The 17,993-nt window shown below is 35.8% G+C and overlaps 1 protein-coding gene across 1 annotated transcript in view; it reads left to right on the plus strand.

Moving 5' to 3' along the window:
* Nucleotides 1–348: 348 nt before the first annotated feature.
* The window catches only part of LOC149411087 (acetylcholinesterase-like), a 325,241-nt gene continuing 307,596 nt past the window's right edge, over nucleotides 349–17,993 (plus strand). Inside the window, exon 1 of the mRNA XM_089647425.1 lies at nucleotides 349–495. The gene's annotated coding sequence lies outside the window, so the exon portion shown is untranslated. The remainder of the gene's footprint in view (nucleotides 496–17,993) is intronic.

Here is a 17,993-nt window from a genome sequence, read left to right on the forward strand (position 1 = left end):
GCTGCCACCCCTTCTCGCCTCCCGCTTCTAAAGCCCAGTGCGCGGTGTAACCCGGGCGGAGCGGACGTGCCGCTTTCGTTCCTAACCTTCAAAATATCTAAAAAAGCGGTCTAAAAACTACCCGAACCTTACCTACACCAACCAGAAAAAAACCCCCATCTAAAAACACTAAAAAACATTACTTAATATGCATTAAATCATGACAGAAATATCCTCAAAGAACAAGGCGAATTTCGTTCGCACTGCAGATCGGGCCATCGCATCCGCCTATGCGGTGTTTTGCTAGATAAATAATATATCTGGAATCACTTTGCCGAATTGGTCGAGGCCTAAGTTTCCCAGTACTGCGGTGACAAACTGTCTCTACTCGCGAGTGCCGTATAATAGCATCTGACAGACTTCTAATAATCATCTAAACTCGGTCGGTCTAACATTATATTACATTAGTGTATGCAGACTGTCCGTCGTACAATGCGCCCATCTTACTAAAATAAGGTCAGTAAATGATGCTGTGTTTGTTTACATTCATTTGTTATATGTGTATGTCTTTATTCGCAGAATTAACAAAGCAACTCCAAGATATGAATTAAGGTTTTACGTGAATACGTTATAGATAACATTAATAAAGTATTACACGTGCAATAATAATTAGTAATTGTAATCATTTTGAAAAAATAAACTCGGTTTCTTTTAAAAATATTGCTTGAAAGTTGACAATGCAACATATTGGATATCTCTTTCTTTGTTTCATAGCTATCCTTCATGTAATTATTACACATTAATCAAACATAATTTATGATTTATAACCAATATTTATTAGTCTGAAACACGTATATAATTTGAAAAAATTCTACATGCCGTCGATGGGAATTGAACTCGCAGCCTTGTGATTGCCGGTCAGCTGCTCTACCAATTGCGCTACGTCGGTTTATTCAAAATCCGCCAAATTATTCAATATTTACTGGTTATTTTTCATTAAAAAATTATTGCTTGTTATTGATTTTTTAAATAAGCCGACGTAGCGCAATTGGTAGAGCAGCTGACCAGCAGTTAGAAGGCTGTGGGTTCAATTCCCGTCGGCGGCATTTATTTTTATTCGGAAGCTTTTTTCAATTTACAGGTGTTTCAGGCTTATAATTATTGCTTAAAAATAATACGCTATCATTTGTGATATGCAGAAAAAATCCCTGTCTCTTAAACATTAGATTATAATTTAAAATTAAACTAATTTATTAAAAATATTTACATATAATTCAATAAAACAAAGAACGACGGCCTCCGTGGTCGAGGGGTAATGCTCTGGACTAGCAATCCGAAGGTCGCGGGTACAAATCAAATTAATTTAATTAATTTGTATTATTTCACAATTATTCATTATTATATAATTACTGTCAGTATCGCCTTGATGTAAGACCTCCATTAAAAATTTAAACTTTGCTGGAAATGTATTTACCCGTGTTTGGTGATCAAATCTGAATAGCCAGGTACTTCTCCACCATCCTCGTCCCCATCACTACCGTCAGCCTTGCAACATACCCTCATCAATGATTCCATAGTCTCACTGGCTCCAGATGGTTAGAGCAGGTGGGACTCTTTTGCAACTCTGTACTTTTATTCACATAAAAAAATGTTTACAGGAAATCGAAAAATTACATGTTAATGTTAAATTTCTATATCATGTTAATATCTCGGATAATAAAACCAAAAATTCTGTTCACATGGTTAAATTAATAAGGTTGCACATTTCTAGAAAAAAACCAACGATATTTACGCAAATGAAACAATTCATTTTCTGAATATTTTTTTTAAATTTTCATCGTATGTTGATATGATGGTAGGCGTGCAGTTCCTCTTAGCGTTGGGTTACAATCTGCAGGATAAGGGTATCGACGCATTTTTTTACAAAAATGGCGCTATATAATTATCCGATTATTATTATAATTTCTATCCTACTGACAGTTTACAACGGAAAAGAGTGAGCGACATAATCTTGAAAAAAATTAAATCAATTCATATTTGCGACCTCACTAAGAAAATTGTTTCATAAATAAAAATTACATTTTTAACACTTGCTGCTTGACCCTCGTCTGTTAACAAAAATGCTCTTCCAATTTTTAGTAAACTAAAAATGAAACGAAATTCGATTCCAAAATACAGACCGAAAAAAGCAGTTTAAAATCATGCTATCATAAACGTCCGGTCAGTGGCTGAGTTGGCATCGCGTTTGGGTTCCACTCAGGCATCGTGTGTTCGATTTCTCGGCTGGTTAAGTTCTCCATCACACAGTACAAGCAACATTTTACTCTTGGTGTTAAGAGATTTTCAAATATTGTCAGTTAATTCGTAACCTGGGAATGTTTGGTCTTTCGTAAAAAATTTAACAAAGCCGAAATAATTTTCTTAATACATATAGACAAAATAATACTAAGAGAAAATGGATATCGTTAAGGCGATGCACTACGTCGTGTAATATTTTAAATTGAGCCACTTCAATAACAACCCTTACGTAGATAGCGATAAGGTTTAAATTCCCACTTCCCGCCTGTTTTGATTTATGCAAGAAAAAAACATGGCCAAAAAGTGCCTTTTATTTTATTTTGTGGATGTTCAGGCATAAATATTTAATTTTTTTTCAGATCACTTTATAAATAACTTAATTTGCCACATTATACAATAAAACCATAACCGAAAATGGGTTCGTAAGTAGGAGATTTTGAACTTTAAAACAGTTTTCATAGGCCTTATACATTATTTTTTCTTTGCCTATAAAAAGACTTGATATAAAAAATGCTCAATTGTTTTAAAGGCCAAGATGTATTCTACTCGAAGTATTTAATTAAAGCATCTGAAACATTTATAGGCGACCAAATTTTCTAACCAAAAACACATGATTTTGCATTACTACGTATGGCATCGCTTTAATTTTACAAAAAAAAAATATTTTAATAAATTTAAAAAAAATCGTTACAATCGATATAATCTGGAAATTACATGATTATATAATTATTCAGAGGTGATAAAACCACAACCAAACGATATAATCTACACCTCATTTCGTTCGATACTGATTTTTAATGAGAAAAATCTCAATTTACTTTTTTATTATTATTGGTCATTATATTTTAAATCGATATTGGTAATTCCCTCAAATCGATAAATCTTACACATTTGAAAATTGCATTAAATGCGGTGTCCATACAACTGGTCTTAAATACTTCAAATTTATATTGAAGTATAAGGCCAATTGCAAACAGTAATCAGTCATTTAATCGTGAGGGTACAATACGTAAAGTGAAATACCCCCAATCGGCATAATTTTGGTGAGTTTCAGTAAGCCTAGCCTAACCCAATCTAACCTAATTATCTAGAATGAATGATATTAGAGAATTTACGTGAAAGAAAGACAACCGTTATAGGTATAAATATTTTTTATGCATGGTGACCGGTCATTTCTGTTTGACTACTGTCATCCAGAGCATGGTGTTAGAATATTTCAACTATTATGTCGTCAAATATGATTTAAGATTTTCACGGCCAAAAGTATTTTTGTTATTTGTTTTTGGGGTGTTATGCCGTGTTGCGCTAACTCCTTCTTTAGCCAACGTTTCGGACAGCATTGCAGTGTCCAGTGAGCTAGCGCAACACGGCATAACACCCCAAAAACAAATAACAAAAATATTATGTCGTCATTCCAAAACCACAATAAAAATGTAATCGTCCTTAACCTTTACGTACCTAGCTGATCATAAAAATCACAAACGGGGGGGTGGGGGGGGGCAAATCGGCCACCGGACTTCGCCGATTTTCGCACAGCCGTCAATCATTATAAGCCCTATCCTTATGTTTCTCTATAAGTTTTTATGTTCTTTTACAATATGTTTTTTTTAAGATAATATCTGTACATTTTTTATGCCGAAACGTTAATTATATGAAATTCCCTCGACAGGAAAAAATCGCGAAGTAAGCTCCGAAAATTGTTCACTTCGAACACGTTTTGTTATTTAATATGTTATAGGTTTTCGCTTGATTGTTATCGTTTTTTTAATATTAGCGCGCTCCCTCTAACATTCGTATTTACATATCTCTCTTTCAAACCATCTTTGAACGCTTACTACGAGGCCTTAGGAAATGCAAACGGTAAAAGTGATAGTAACTCAAACACATATGATTTTTGCCGTTTACAGTAAGACATTTTTTGAGGAATGGTGATATGGGGTGAAGGAAGAAGAAATTTATATGCTATAATATCCTAAAAAATAATAACGAAAAATAATGTTTTAAATGTATATCGATTACCGAATTGCTTTCTACGATTGCCTAAGTTATAGAGTATCTGATGTAAAAAAACAGCTTATGTATCGCACCAAATACTTGTTTGGGGTAAGTGTATTATAACCCTTCGGAACGGGAGTGTTAAACAGTTTTTTAGTTTTTTTTGTTTTTTGTTTTTGGGGTGTTATGCCGTGTTGCGCTAACTCCTTCTTTATTTTTTATTTAAATTACTGTCAGAAAAAGCCACTGATAAAATGCTTTCATTAGAATTGAACTGACTTCATACCCTTTGGTTCTAGTCCATTCGGCAAGCGCTCTTTGTCTTACAATTGCTTGCCACCGTATATAGCCACCACATTTGAATTTGATAATTCTGATGAAACACAGTTTTATATTAGAAATTCAAGGTAAGGTTGGCCGGACATGTCGCATTTTTCGTGTTCTCCATTATTATATGGAAAAAGCTGTACAAATTCGGAATAACAACAGAATTTCGGTTATTTTATAAAGTGCTAGAAAATAATAATAATATAATCATTTCGTCAAAACAAAGAAGCATTATACAAATCATCATAACATAATACAAATAAAGTAAAAAAAAACTTCTCTAAACTCCTTTTGCTAAAACCACGTTTGGACAACGAAAATTTGAAACAGAAAAAACAGAAAAAGGTACGGTCACATCAAGGTCTCGAACCCAAGACCCTTGCCTTGCCGGGGCACCGCTCTACCAACTGAGCTATTGGAACCCTATCTCCTTCGGTCATATTTAACTCTATCATAAATAAATACAATTTGAGGTTTTACTCAAAATATTGAAAAAATAAAAATATTTATACTGGACTTGCAGAAAAAGTTAATAGATGTCGCACATTAAGATAAAAATAAGATATATTTATCTAAGACACTGTCTAGATTGCATTTAGTATGAGTTGAATCTTGCGATCATACATAAAGATAGCAGCCAGTAAAAATGTACGGTGAGAAAATGAAGACAATGTTGGTAGTTCTTATTCGAAGTATGATGCTGTTAAATATGATTGAAGGAGACAAGGTACCATTAGTTCAGTTGGTAGAACGATGCCCCGGCAAGGGATGTGTCCTGGGTTCAAGTCCTAGATGTGACCGTACCCTTTTCTGATTTTTCTGTTTCAAAATTTTCGTTTAGGAATCGCTAGTATCGTCTTAAATAATTAAAAAAAAAAATATTACATCAACCGTTTGTGGTCGAGTTTACAATAATTATCCCAGCGTGATTGAATGCAAATGTTATAGGTTTAATTTGATTGACAATTATTGCAGTGTATCTGGTAGTATGTACGTAAAATTTTAATTTAATTATTTCCAGACCGAAGCAATAATTGGTTTGTAATAATTGCACGTTTCATTGGTAAGACAGAACCGAAATAGGTAGCAGCATACATATTTTGAAATCCGGTTATTTATTTTTTCCAAAGCCAAACAATTTGTTTCTTCTACATGTCGACATTCTAGCCTAGTAATCGACTAACCTATTCTAACTGTCCAATACCTACTGATATTTTATCATTTAAGTTTTTAAAAAAATATCAAAAATGTCACAGGATTCCAAAATATCGTTTCAAAACATAAGTTAAGGCGAAGCTTATTGCCAAATCACTATTTCGATTAATCTTTATAATAAATTAGTGTACATTATGAATACTAAAATTATGCTTTAGACAAATTGAAGGTTTTCCTATCGTTTTGCGTGAGTAGAATACAGATAAAATAATAAATTACTCAATAAAAAATATAAATGTAAATTCCAATTTTTTTTATTTTTTTCAATAGAAATGTATGAACGCGTAAAGGAAACAGCTTTTAAAAATACAGTATTATAGCTAAGATTATCTGTGACAGTTTCACTTGATTAAATTTTTTGCTATCTTATAAAATTATTTACAAAATAAATAAAAAACAATTTTATGCTTAAAATCAAACGTTTCTAGACTTCTTTTGTCAAGCGATTTTATGCCTATTACCTGCAATATATAACAAGAATATACACATTTTTGGTTTGTAGCTTCCTCTTCATCCTGTATACATACAGGCTGTCCGGGATGAAGTTCACAAACGTCGGGAGGTGATTTAACATGATAATACGAGTACAAGTCTTAGTAAAAAATATGAAAACGATTTTAGAAATTTCAACGTTTTAACGTAGTTTGTAGGTACAAAAGTTTTATTGTTTGTATGAAGAAAATAATATTTTCGCATGAGATTAAAAAAAACCACGGAAATTCTAAAAAAGTTAATTTTCTTTTTTACCTCTACCATCATGTAAAATAACCTCCCGAAGTTTGTGAACTTACCCCCGGACATCTGTTCCGCTTGTACTACGAGTTTTCGGACACCCTTTATATAAGACTACTTATTATAACTTATTTTAGATGGTCGTAAAAACTATTTAGCTGATACAATAATATCACCCCAAAAAAAATCAGAGGCAACCACGATAACAACTGAGCCAAATGACTGACATTTATTTCGTATATTACTACTGTAATGTTATCCGATTTCATAAAAATTAGTGTGCATCCAGGGGATTATAATCACAGGGATCTATCTGCAAAAACTTAGTTTTAAGAAGTAGAGATTTGTGTCACAAATAAATATGTTTATGGCATCACCTTGATTTCGGTTTTACATGCCAGTTTTTTGTAGTTAGGCCCCTGTGATACTAAGCCGCCACGTTGCAATCGACAACGAGTCTATCTGCAGGGTCTCAGCTCGATAGGATGCCAGGAAGTGGGTTAATTTCCATTTTACAAGCATTCATTCACGAAAAAAAAAATGATATTCACATAGTTGTATTTAAAAATAAAGTAAGGCGGTCCACCCCTGGTAATAATTATTGTTAATTCCCTTCGCATTGCAGATTTTCTTATTCTAAGTATGGTAGCGAACATGTAATACCATGAAATTAAATTTACAAGCATAATAAAGTAAACGATATAAAGCAGAAGACTCATAAAAATTTTTTCAGTTTCTTTTAGTCAACATGACAAGTTTCATTTGTGAAAGTTTATAATCATTTTCAGTTGTAAAAAGTATAGTAGTAAAACTAGTCTATGATATTAATTAACACACACAATATTTTTTCTACGCCATATTACAGTATCGTCCTAAAAGATGAAGAAGAAAAAGTAAGGCTATTTTTTTTTTTTTGGAAATACTTTGAGTTAATTCTCAAATTGTAATATTTTAACTATTGAAGATAATATTAGGGAATTTCAAATGAAAATTTGTAACAGAAAAATATTTAGATTATTTTTATATACTATTCAGAGAGTGCGCCCTACTGTCGAATTTGGCAGCCATCTCTGGTCCGGAGCCCCTAAATACCTGAAAAAACCCTTGACTCTGTGCAAAAACGGGCGGTCCGTTTGATAGATTCCCCAATCTTAACAAACGGACTGCAATCTTTAGAGCACAGGCGTCAGGTAGGTATGCTGTCCTTGTTCTATCGGTATTACAATGGAAGATGCTCTGAGGAACTAGCGTCATTGATCCCTTCAGCACCGGTGCGTAGTCGGGATACACGCCAAACGCGTGCCCAACATTTGTACACGGTTGACACTTGTCACATGAGAACGGGTCGCTTCTACGATTCGTTCTTAAGTTCAACAGCTCGGCTGTGGAACGAACTGCCGGCCTCTGTGTTTCCTCCCTCCTACAACATGGGACTCTTCAAGACCCATGTTCACTCCTTCCTCTCCACAAAAAGACCCTCCACACAGCATCCCCAAAGATGACATAGGCCCTGAGGGAAATTATTTTCTTCAGGGCCTCCTGTGTGGAGTTAATATAAAATATTAAAAAAAAAATATTATTAGATAAAGTTTTCAGTATATTTTTATAACTAAGTTTTCATTATTTTAAACTATTTGATTAAATAATTTTGTTGCTCCTTGCTTCTGTTGACCCAAAGTTTTTTTTTACATACATGAATTCGTAACATTTATTTCTTCCTGAGATTTGATGTTTCTGAATTTTAAAGGGGCATAATGCGAATTATATAATATGTTAGATGAGCCTACATATCATTCCACTTCTATATACCACCACTTCTCACACCTACAAAACACACTCACACATACACACCGTTACATTCACACACAATCATACACTTTACAATACAAATACGTCACCAGGTAAGTACTCAATATATACTTACCACAAATAAGAAATTACAATGAAAAATATTTGTGTCACCCACTATGAAATATTATATATACTGTATCTTATTTCCATTAAATTTATAATACACCTACTTTAAAGATTGAACGTGGAAGAAATGAGATCCCTGAGGCGTGCGTGTGTTAAAACCTCCTTCACCCTTTTTATCAGCTATTGTACATAACCTGAACTGCTCCAGTAACAATCTTTTGTATTCGTTCAGGGATAAATTTAAGATGTTCAGTTACTCGACATAATTATTTCCCTTCATTAGTATTCTGGGCACTGAGGAGTACATATGCTAGTTAGTCCCAGAATTTATGCATGAATCCGATAGTTTATTAACGCAAGCAATTCTGATCTGACAAATGCCTGTCAAATATCCTTCTGTCTGACCGTTTAAACATAATATTCATATAATGAAAAGGATTATTGTTCAGCGACGCCAAAATTAATACAAACGAAAAAAGTTGTTCATTAAAAAAAAAATTATTTAAGGGGAAGCTTAATGCCAAATCACTATTTTGATCAATCTTTATAACGAATTGGTGTACATTATTAATACCGAAAAATATGCTTTAGATAAATTGAAGGTTTTCCTATCGTTTCGCTTGAGTAGAATACAAATAAAAAAATAAATTACTCAATAAAAAATAAAAATGTGAACAGCTAAATTTTGTTTTTTCAATAGAAATGTATGAACGCATAAACGAAACAACTTAAAAAAATACAATATTATAGCTAAGATTATCTGTAACAGTTTCACTTGATTTAATTTTTTGCTTTCTTATAAAATTATTTACAAAATAACTAAGAAACAGTTTTGTGCTTGAAATCGAATGTTTCTATACTCTGTTTGTCAAGCGATTTTAATGCCTATTACCTACAATTTAAGGTATACCAAGAATATACACATTTTTGGCTTGTAGCTTCCTCTTAAGTTGCACAGATCGACCGGTTTCGTTTGATCTCAACCTTCAACTAGAGTCTGTGACAGACCGTGCTAGAAGGACGCCATATTCTCATGACTTCGTATTTCAGAATACATTCTTATTGGTATGGCTAGCGATATGCTAAAATATGTATGTAATGTGACTCCACCATAAATTACAGTAAAGAGGAAGATTGTAAGGCAAACAAAAGAGATAGAGAAAGCATATGAGAAAGGGAGAGGGCGTCATACACAGGCTGGTAGATGGGTAGGTAAAGAGGGGAACAAAGGGAGCAACTCAATCAAACTTAACCAAAATTAATGGTACAAGAAGTCGGGGACATCCCGTTTTGATGTGAGGCTGAAGATTGTAGGAGGGGAAGGAGATGGTTAAGACGAAGGTGGGAGAGTATTTGGCTATTCAGATCTGGTCACCAATCACGGTTAAAGCCATTTCAAGCAACTTTTCAATTCTGAATGGTGGTCTTACACCAGGGCGATACTGAGAGTATGTTCCAATCTTGGAACGCGCCACAAATATACTTTTTTTTATTTATTTAATATTTGAAAAAAAAATATTTTTTTACATAGATAAGTATACAGGATATAAACAAGATATAAAACAATAGAAATTAATGTAGCCTTTCCTCACCACAAAGACACAATGCTCTTGTGTTTGGTGAGGGAATTCTAGTTCAATTATATATATGTTAGTATTAAGGTAAATAAATTATTAAGAAACAACACAAGATTTAAACAATATTACTTCTAGATGAAAGTAGTGAACTTATTTTGGACTTATAATAGTTTAAGGCAATTTTTTAATTTAAGGTGAAATTCCTGAATATTTTCGATATTTTTTAAATTTAATAAAAGGTTATTAAAATAAATTATGCATAGATAAAGATAGGTATTTTGAATGAGCTTAGTGTTAAATTTTGGGATTTTAATAGTTTTCTGGTATCTTGCTGATGTTGCTAAGTATGGTTAAACCGGGAATCGAACCTGGTTATTAAATTGGCTAAGCTCAGATAAAATGGTAGAGAGATGAGGCTCGTGTACTATCAGGGGCGGGCAGCTTCTTTGGTCATCAGGCTCGTCCATCGGTTAGGAGGTCAAAGGGTAGGTTTATCACACAATAATTACACATGAGTAGTAAGGCACAAGGTATATTAATTGTCTCGAGAAATACAGGTTGACATAGATCTCCCTACTAACTCTCTCTACTAATTTGTGACGACCAGATAAAGCGTGGATTCTACATGAATTTACGAGAATTGAACACAAGAAAAGGGGGAAGGTTGAAAGCTTACGATTCGCCTTGAGATGTGGTACATCATGTTGACCCAGGTTTCCCGCGCTTAAAAAGCAGCGGTACTGATGGTGTGGTAATATGCACTCGGGATTTTACACGAGAACGGGACTCCATTGAGTTTAGTTCGAACCGAGATAATAAACATGACTGCTAGTTTGATGGCGAAATGTATCTAGTTAAACTGGAACGAGATCGCGTCCGTTATTGCGTAATCATGCAAGCCATGCCCGCGAGGGGTTTTCGCCATCGTGAGCGACCGTGTTGCTAAGACCAAGGTCGGATTTGCACTGCCGAAGCGCGCTTAGGGCCGCCCGTGTTGACCGCGAGCAGTGTGGGTGGTCCAAGTCGATCACGTATTTCGACCATCTGGTCGCGTGTGTCGCAACTAGTGAGGGGAAATTGGGGCTAGTGTGCATCCTTTTTATAGGGTAACTTGTATTACGTAACACATTCCCCCTCCGCCAGTAAAAGGCGACGTGGTAATGAAGCTTTAGGCACTAAAAATCCTCTTCATCTTGTCGTGAGGTGAGTAGAGAGAGAAAAAAAACAGTGTTGATTTGCAAAAAAAACAAAGAGAAGAAAAAAAAAATATGGTTATGCAATGGTGAAAAGACAAAATACAAGGTTATGCAGTGATGACAAGAACAACATACAAGGTTATGCAGAGATGACAAGAACAACATACAAGGTTATGCAGTGATGACAAGAACAACATACAAGGTTATGCAGAGATGACAAGAACAACATACAAGGTTATGCAGTGATGACAAGAACAACATACAAGGTTATGCAGTGATGAAAAGACAACATACAAGGTTATGCAGTGATGAAAAGACAACAACCTGACTCTAAAATTTCATTGGTCTGTAAGCTAAGTTTGAAGAGCGTAGTGTTCGTTGAGTACCAAGTAGACGTAATTTCACTGAAGTTATTAAAGTTACACTTTCACTGTAACTTGACCCATTTGAGATTGCACTCAAGTATCACTAGGGCCATAGAAATTGAACTGTGCTTCTTGGTTGTGGTTGAGAGATGGTGATGCTGAGGGCCAGAAGTATCCGGGTTCTGATGTTGTACCAGCGTGAATTCCATTATGCTGATGTGGTGGGGCAGTGGTTGTCAAGGTGAAGTGAAGTTGGTAAAGACATGGAGTAATACCAGTGAGTAGATTGATGATTGATGCGTGTGATGGCTATTATGTTGAGTTTGCGCATCGGCAAGTGGTTGATTTGTACAATGGCCCGTAGTTGATTGTACGACGGCAAGTAGTTGATCTGTACAAATGGCAAGTAGTTGATTGCACAATGGCAAGTGGTTGATTTGTACAAACGGCAGGTGGTTGATTGCACAATGGCAAGTAGTTGATTGCACAATGGCAAGTGGTTGATTTGTACAAACGGCAGGTGGTTGATTGCACAATGGCAAGTAGTTGATTGCACAATGGCAAGTGGTTGATTGCACAACGGCAAATAGTTGATTGCACAATGGCAAGTGGTTGATTGCACAACGGCAAATAGTTGATTGCACAACGGCAAGTGGTTGTTGCTCAAACGGCAAATAGTTGATTGCACAACGGCAGGTAGTTGGTTTGTACAAACGGCAGGTAGTTGATTGCAGGAACATAACTAACCTTGAGCTGGCATGCTCTGAGGTTGGTTCTTTTGAATGTGGTTTGAATGATGAGACAACTTGATTTGCTACTGCACGCACGACTCACACCTAATTTGGGTGCGGTCGGGTGTTTTTGGTACGCAGAGATTGGAGAGAAGTGAGTGATGGAAGTGAAGGCGGCAAAGAAGTGAAGCTCAGCTTGCAGGTGATGAGGAGGGCTGCTGGTCTTCTTTTTAATCCGGGGACAGGTTATTATTATAGTCAAAATTCTTGAAGTTTACCTGCCTGGTAGACCAATGATGAAAAAACGTTTGGAGAGAAACAAATTGTGTTCAAGAGAAAAGACAAAAAGACAAAAAAACGTTGTTGGTTAGAGAGGAGAGAGTAGAGAGAGATCTAGTGTGCTGACTATACCATGAGTATCCCGAGATTGGGGAGACAAAAACTATCACGTCTAGCGTGAGGTTACCTATTTGATTTACAAGGTACAGGTAGGTGGTTGTGCCGTAGTAACACCAAGTTTCTGAAAGAAGTTGGCCTTCCATGGCCGGTGTTAGCGCTTGAGCGATAACAACTTACGACTTTCAAAATTACAAGAAATGTGTTGATTACCAAGGAATGGGGTGAAAAAAGGAAATATTTGAAGCAAATTTCATGGATAAAGATTGTCTTAAAGACAGACGATACGCTATGTGCGTAGGGTACACCTTCCAGATTCATGAAATCAACCTCAAGAATAATGAGGGATGAGGAAAAAATGGCGTTGAGCGAGAAGGTCTGCTGGTGATGGAGCTAATTCTCCGTTCGATCTCTTTTTAGAGAACGAAATGTGGTCAACCAGCAGGTTTCCTAGCTTTTTACAAATGTACATGAGTTTGATGGAAGGGTGAAGGATGGAGGGTTGAGTAGCGAAAATTGATAGTGACTGAGCTAATTCTCAATTCGATCTCTATGTGAGGACGAAATATATCAACCAGCAAATTTCCTAACTCTTTACAAATATACATGATTTAAGAACAAAAATTCTCACTACAGTGAAGGACATTTCCCTCAGTGTCATGAGTTATACAAAAGGGTCCCAATTAAGGGCGACGAGTCAGGGTAAAATGATCTACGTCTGGTAGAACAAGTACATAGTGTCAACTTATTTAAAGAAAACAACAACAAGATATTGTATCGTTCGCACGAATCATGGTAAATATTATAACGTTTCCACGTCTCATGTAGAAATTGAACGAATTACGAAAGAACCCTAGTATTGAAAGGACGGTACAACATAGATATTTATAACCATTTATGGAACAAATTATCTCTTTGGCCACAGTATATGTAAGCCAGTAAAAAAAAAGTGATTATAACGAACTTCTCGTATCACGGTAGATATTATAACATTCTCATGTATAGTGTTAGATTTTATAACGATCCCTCGTCTCATGGTGGATATTGTAACATTCTCATGTATCATGAAAATAACATATCAACGTTCAATAATAAAAAAGTACCATTTCAATACCGGAAAAAAGATACATACACAATGTCAAAAACAATCAAGTAGTGGCTATTGGTATTATCAAAAAGACGATGGCATAACCTTTGGTTGGGTTTATGCGTTTAGTTGGCAATAATACAAGACATATGCCTAAAGATGTCTTACGCGAGACACACAGTATAGCAGAAGAGACCTATTTGGTTTTACTAACTCTTTGCTTACAAAATGTTGAGATGGCATAACCTTTGGTTGGGTTTATGCTTTAAGTTGGCAATAATACAAAACATATGCCTATAAGGATGTCTTAGACAAGACATACATATAGCAAAAGAGACCTACTCGGTTTTACTTACTCTTTGCTTACAAAAAGGTTTGTAGTGGTTTATTTAAGGCCTTTTTTAGGGTTTTACTTACTTAAAATGACCAAACACAAAACGGGGAACACACTTGGTGTTGCCAAAATTGCCACAAACACGAATGTTGTGAACTTTATGTTACAAGTAGATACAAGAGGCACCTAGAGACACAGGATGACTTAATATAAGTGACCTGGCTCGGTGTATTTGACAAGGCAAATTGATGTCATTTAAGTCAAAATATAATACATAATATAACAAATTGGGGTCAGAAAGTTGAGATCTTAAGATTTTACATACTCAATGTGACCGAAAGGTGTTATTGTTATTGATGAGGAGGACAAAACGGCGTTTGTTCTCCTTTACAACAACCTTTTTCAGAATTGACGTGTCAATATCAAATTCTGAAAAAACAACAAATTAGAGCAAATGGGAATATTGAGCGCCATTCAATTTTTTAGACAAAACTGAAAAAACTTTAAAAAAAAGGTAATTGTAACTTTTATTTGTTACACCTTTGTAAACATGAATCAAATGACGATACCAAACTGGAATTTACACACGCATTATGATTACAAGTTACAGGGGTAGAAAATTCACCTCAATTGGGTGTATGTTGCAAAGGGTCATTGTTTTATGTACGATGGAGCCCAATGGAATAAATGTGACGAACAAATGTGAAAGAACAATGTGAAAAAACAATGTGAATAACAGATAACATGAGAGAATTAAAAAACATTTACATATAATGTTGTACGTGACTTTTGTGGTAGTTATGACAAAAAATAGTTATGTATTTAGTGTCGTAGGTGTCAGAATGGTGACGACTGACAACTGATGTCCAGGGTCATGACTCCGGGAGCATCAATCGTTTTGGAGGTGGAAAAAGTCTCTTGACTGGAATGATCAGTTCCAGAGAAGAATACGTACAAAATATGAGTACAATTTATATACATTACACGGTGAGGTGTGACAAAGAAACAAAAATAACAAAAGGGATTATACAAAAGAGCATAGTAGTACATGTATGGGTGAGAAATGATTAAAAGCCACAGTTGACACTTCTGTGTTTTTAGAAAAAATGAGAAGGTTACCTTGCAGAGGTCGAAATGCGAGTTTTTATATGAAACTAACGCGATAAGACATGCTGTTTGTCTGCACGAGGGCCAAATCTCGTGGGACAAAGGTAGAGCCAAAAGTTTGTTAGCTATGTGTGTGTGACCTAGTGAAGGTGATGTCCAATGTGTCCACGCTTCCTAGTTTGACAATATCTTTCACGTGGTAGTTACCGATGTGTTTACCAGAGGCGTCCGATAGGGTATACACTACATCTGAGATTTTTCTCAGCACTTTTGCTTTAACAAAGCGAGGGGCCAGTTTTGCAGAGAAGTACAAAGCACCTTGCGAGAGTGTGTTGTTGCGTCTCCAAACTGTGTCGTTTTCCTTAAAGGTGACATGTTTCCTGCGTAAATTGTGTCTGTTTGTGTCAGCAATTATACTGCCGGGTTGAAATTGCAGTCCTTTTATGTATTTCCTGTTGTGAAATGCTGCGTACTTAATCAGGACGTTTTTGGTTTTGTTGAAAGGAGAAATATTCCTGTCTTTTAATTCCTTTTCTAAACTTTGAGTACTTTGAGAGCAGATGTTGGCTATTATGCCTAAGGTGTTGTTTTGAGGATTCATTTTTTGGAAGTTGATTTAGACTTTGTGAGACGAAAAAAGAATTGTCTGAGTGTGTGGCTGGTTGTTTTTCAAAAAAAATACCAGGGGTTTGCTTGTGATGGTTGGTGAAGAATTTTGTGAAATTTTTCAAAGTCCTAGTATGGAAAAAAAAATGGCCAGCGGTTTCCTTGTGTTTTTGATGGAAAAATCCCTGAGATAGTGCGCTTTTGAAAAATTTCCGAAAAATTTTCAAAGTTCCAATTATGGAAAAAAAATGGCCAGCGGTTTCCTTGTGTTTTTGATGGAAAAGTCCCTGAGATTGTGCGTTTTTGAAAAATTTCCGAAAAATTTCAAAGTCCTAGATGAGTGAAGAAAATTTTTTGGAAAAAATTTCCAAGTCTTTGATTTGAGAAAAAAAACGGCCAGGGGTCTCCTTGCAATTTTAGTGGAAAAGTCCCTGAGATTGTGCGTTTTGAAAAAAATTTCCGAAAAAGTTCAAAGTCCTAGATGAGTGAAGAAAATTTTTGAAAAAAATTTCTTCCGAAAAAAAAATTTCAAAGTGCAGATTTCGAGAGAGTATTGTTTGTTTCTTTCAACAATTAATTGGAGGGTTGTTTGTGATTCGAGACAAATTGTCTGAATTTAAGCAGAACCAGTGTTTGGTTATTTACTCGTAAAGATTCCCTTTCCCTTGGACAATCGACAGGCCATTGCGGAGAAGCGCCGAGGGTCCGGGTTTACGTCAATCGCGAATCTCAATTATATGTAAAGGGTAAGTCGGCTTTCAAGACTTTTTTTTCAAAAAGGATACTCTACCCACCTTTATTACATATAAAGCGGAATTATCAAATGACAGAAGGGCGTTAGTTTTCCTTGTCTATGTATTTTGCAGAACGATGCTGGCTTATGGCTCCACTAACAAGGAATTTATTTTGTATCATGTACAAGATTTGAAACTGTTGAATTGTAGATTATTGTAGTTCATTCTCTCTAATAGTTGCACTTGGAAAGTAAACCATTGTGGTTTTGGATCACTATGTGATGTTTGAGATGTCCGAAAAGAAGTAAATGTTGGTTGCGCACCTTGTGATGGAATACCGGTACTTAAAATTTTGTCGAGTGACGATTCGTAAAACTTGTAATTTGACACCGAATGGTTTAATGTGACACGGTTGTTTTAAATTTGACGCGATGGTTTGTAGAATAGCTAAGATTTATTGGAAGAAAACATTGTTATTCAAAGGTTAATACAAAACAAGGCATGAAAACAGAGTGAAGGAGTACAAGATTATTTCCAATTTGACCTCCCGATGGACGATTAATTACCAAAAAAAACCACGTTTTTGCGCCAGTGCTAAGTATGGTTAAACCGGGAATCGAACCTGGTTATTAAATTGGCTAAGCTCAGATAAAATGGTAGAGAGATGAGGCTCGTGTACTATCAGGGGCGGGCAGCTTCTTTGGTCATCAGGCTCGTCCATCGGTTAGGAGGTCAAAGGGTAGGTTTATCACACAATAATTACACATGAGTAGTAAGGCACAAGGTATATTAATTGTCTCGAGAAATACAGGTTGACATAGATCTCCCTACTAACTCTCTCTACTAATTTGTGACGACCAGATAAAGCGTGGATTCTACATGAATTTACGAGAATTGAACACAAGAAAAGGGGGAAGGTTGAAAGCTTACGATTCGCCTTGAGATGTGGTACATCATGTTGACCCAGGTTTCCCGCGCTTAAAAAGCAGCGGTACTGATGGTGTGGTAATATGCACTCGGGATTTTACACGAGAACGGGACTCCATTGAGTTTAGTTCGAACCGAGATAATAAACATGACTGCTAGTTTGATGGCGAAATGTATCTAGTTAAACTGGAACGAGATCGCGTCCGTTATTGCGTAATCATGCAAGCCATGCCCGCGAGGGGTTTTCGCCATCGTGAGCGACCGTGTTGCTAAGACCAAGGTCGGATTTGCACTGCCGAAGCGCGCTTAGGGCCGCCCGTGTTGACCGCGAGCAGTGTGGGTGGTCCAAGTCGATCACGTATTTCGACCATCTGGTCGCGTGTGTCGCAACTAGTGAGGGGAAATTGGGGCTAGTGTGCATCCTTTTTATAGGGTAACTTGTATTACGTAACAATGTATTGAATTGCAAG

The sequence above is a fragment of the Hesperophylax consimilis genome, chromosome 26 (genome assembly GCF_061612785.1).
Source record: "Hesperophylax consimilis isolate HC1 chromosome 26, BYU_Hcon_1.0, whole genome shotgun sequence".
In the NCBI taxonomy this organism is placed as follows: domain Eukaryota; kingdom Metazoa; phylum Arthropoda; class Insecta; order Trichoptera; family Limnephilidae; genus Hesperophylax; species Hesperophylax consimilis.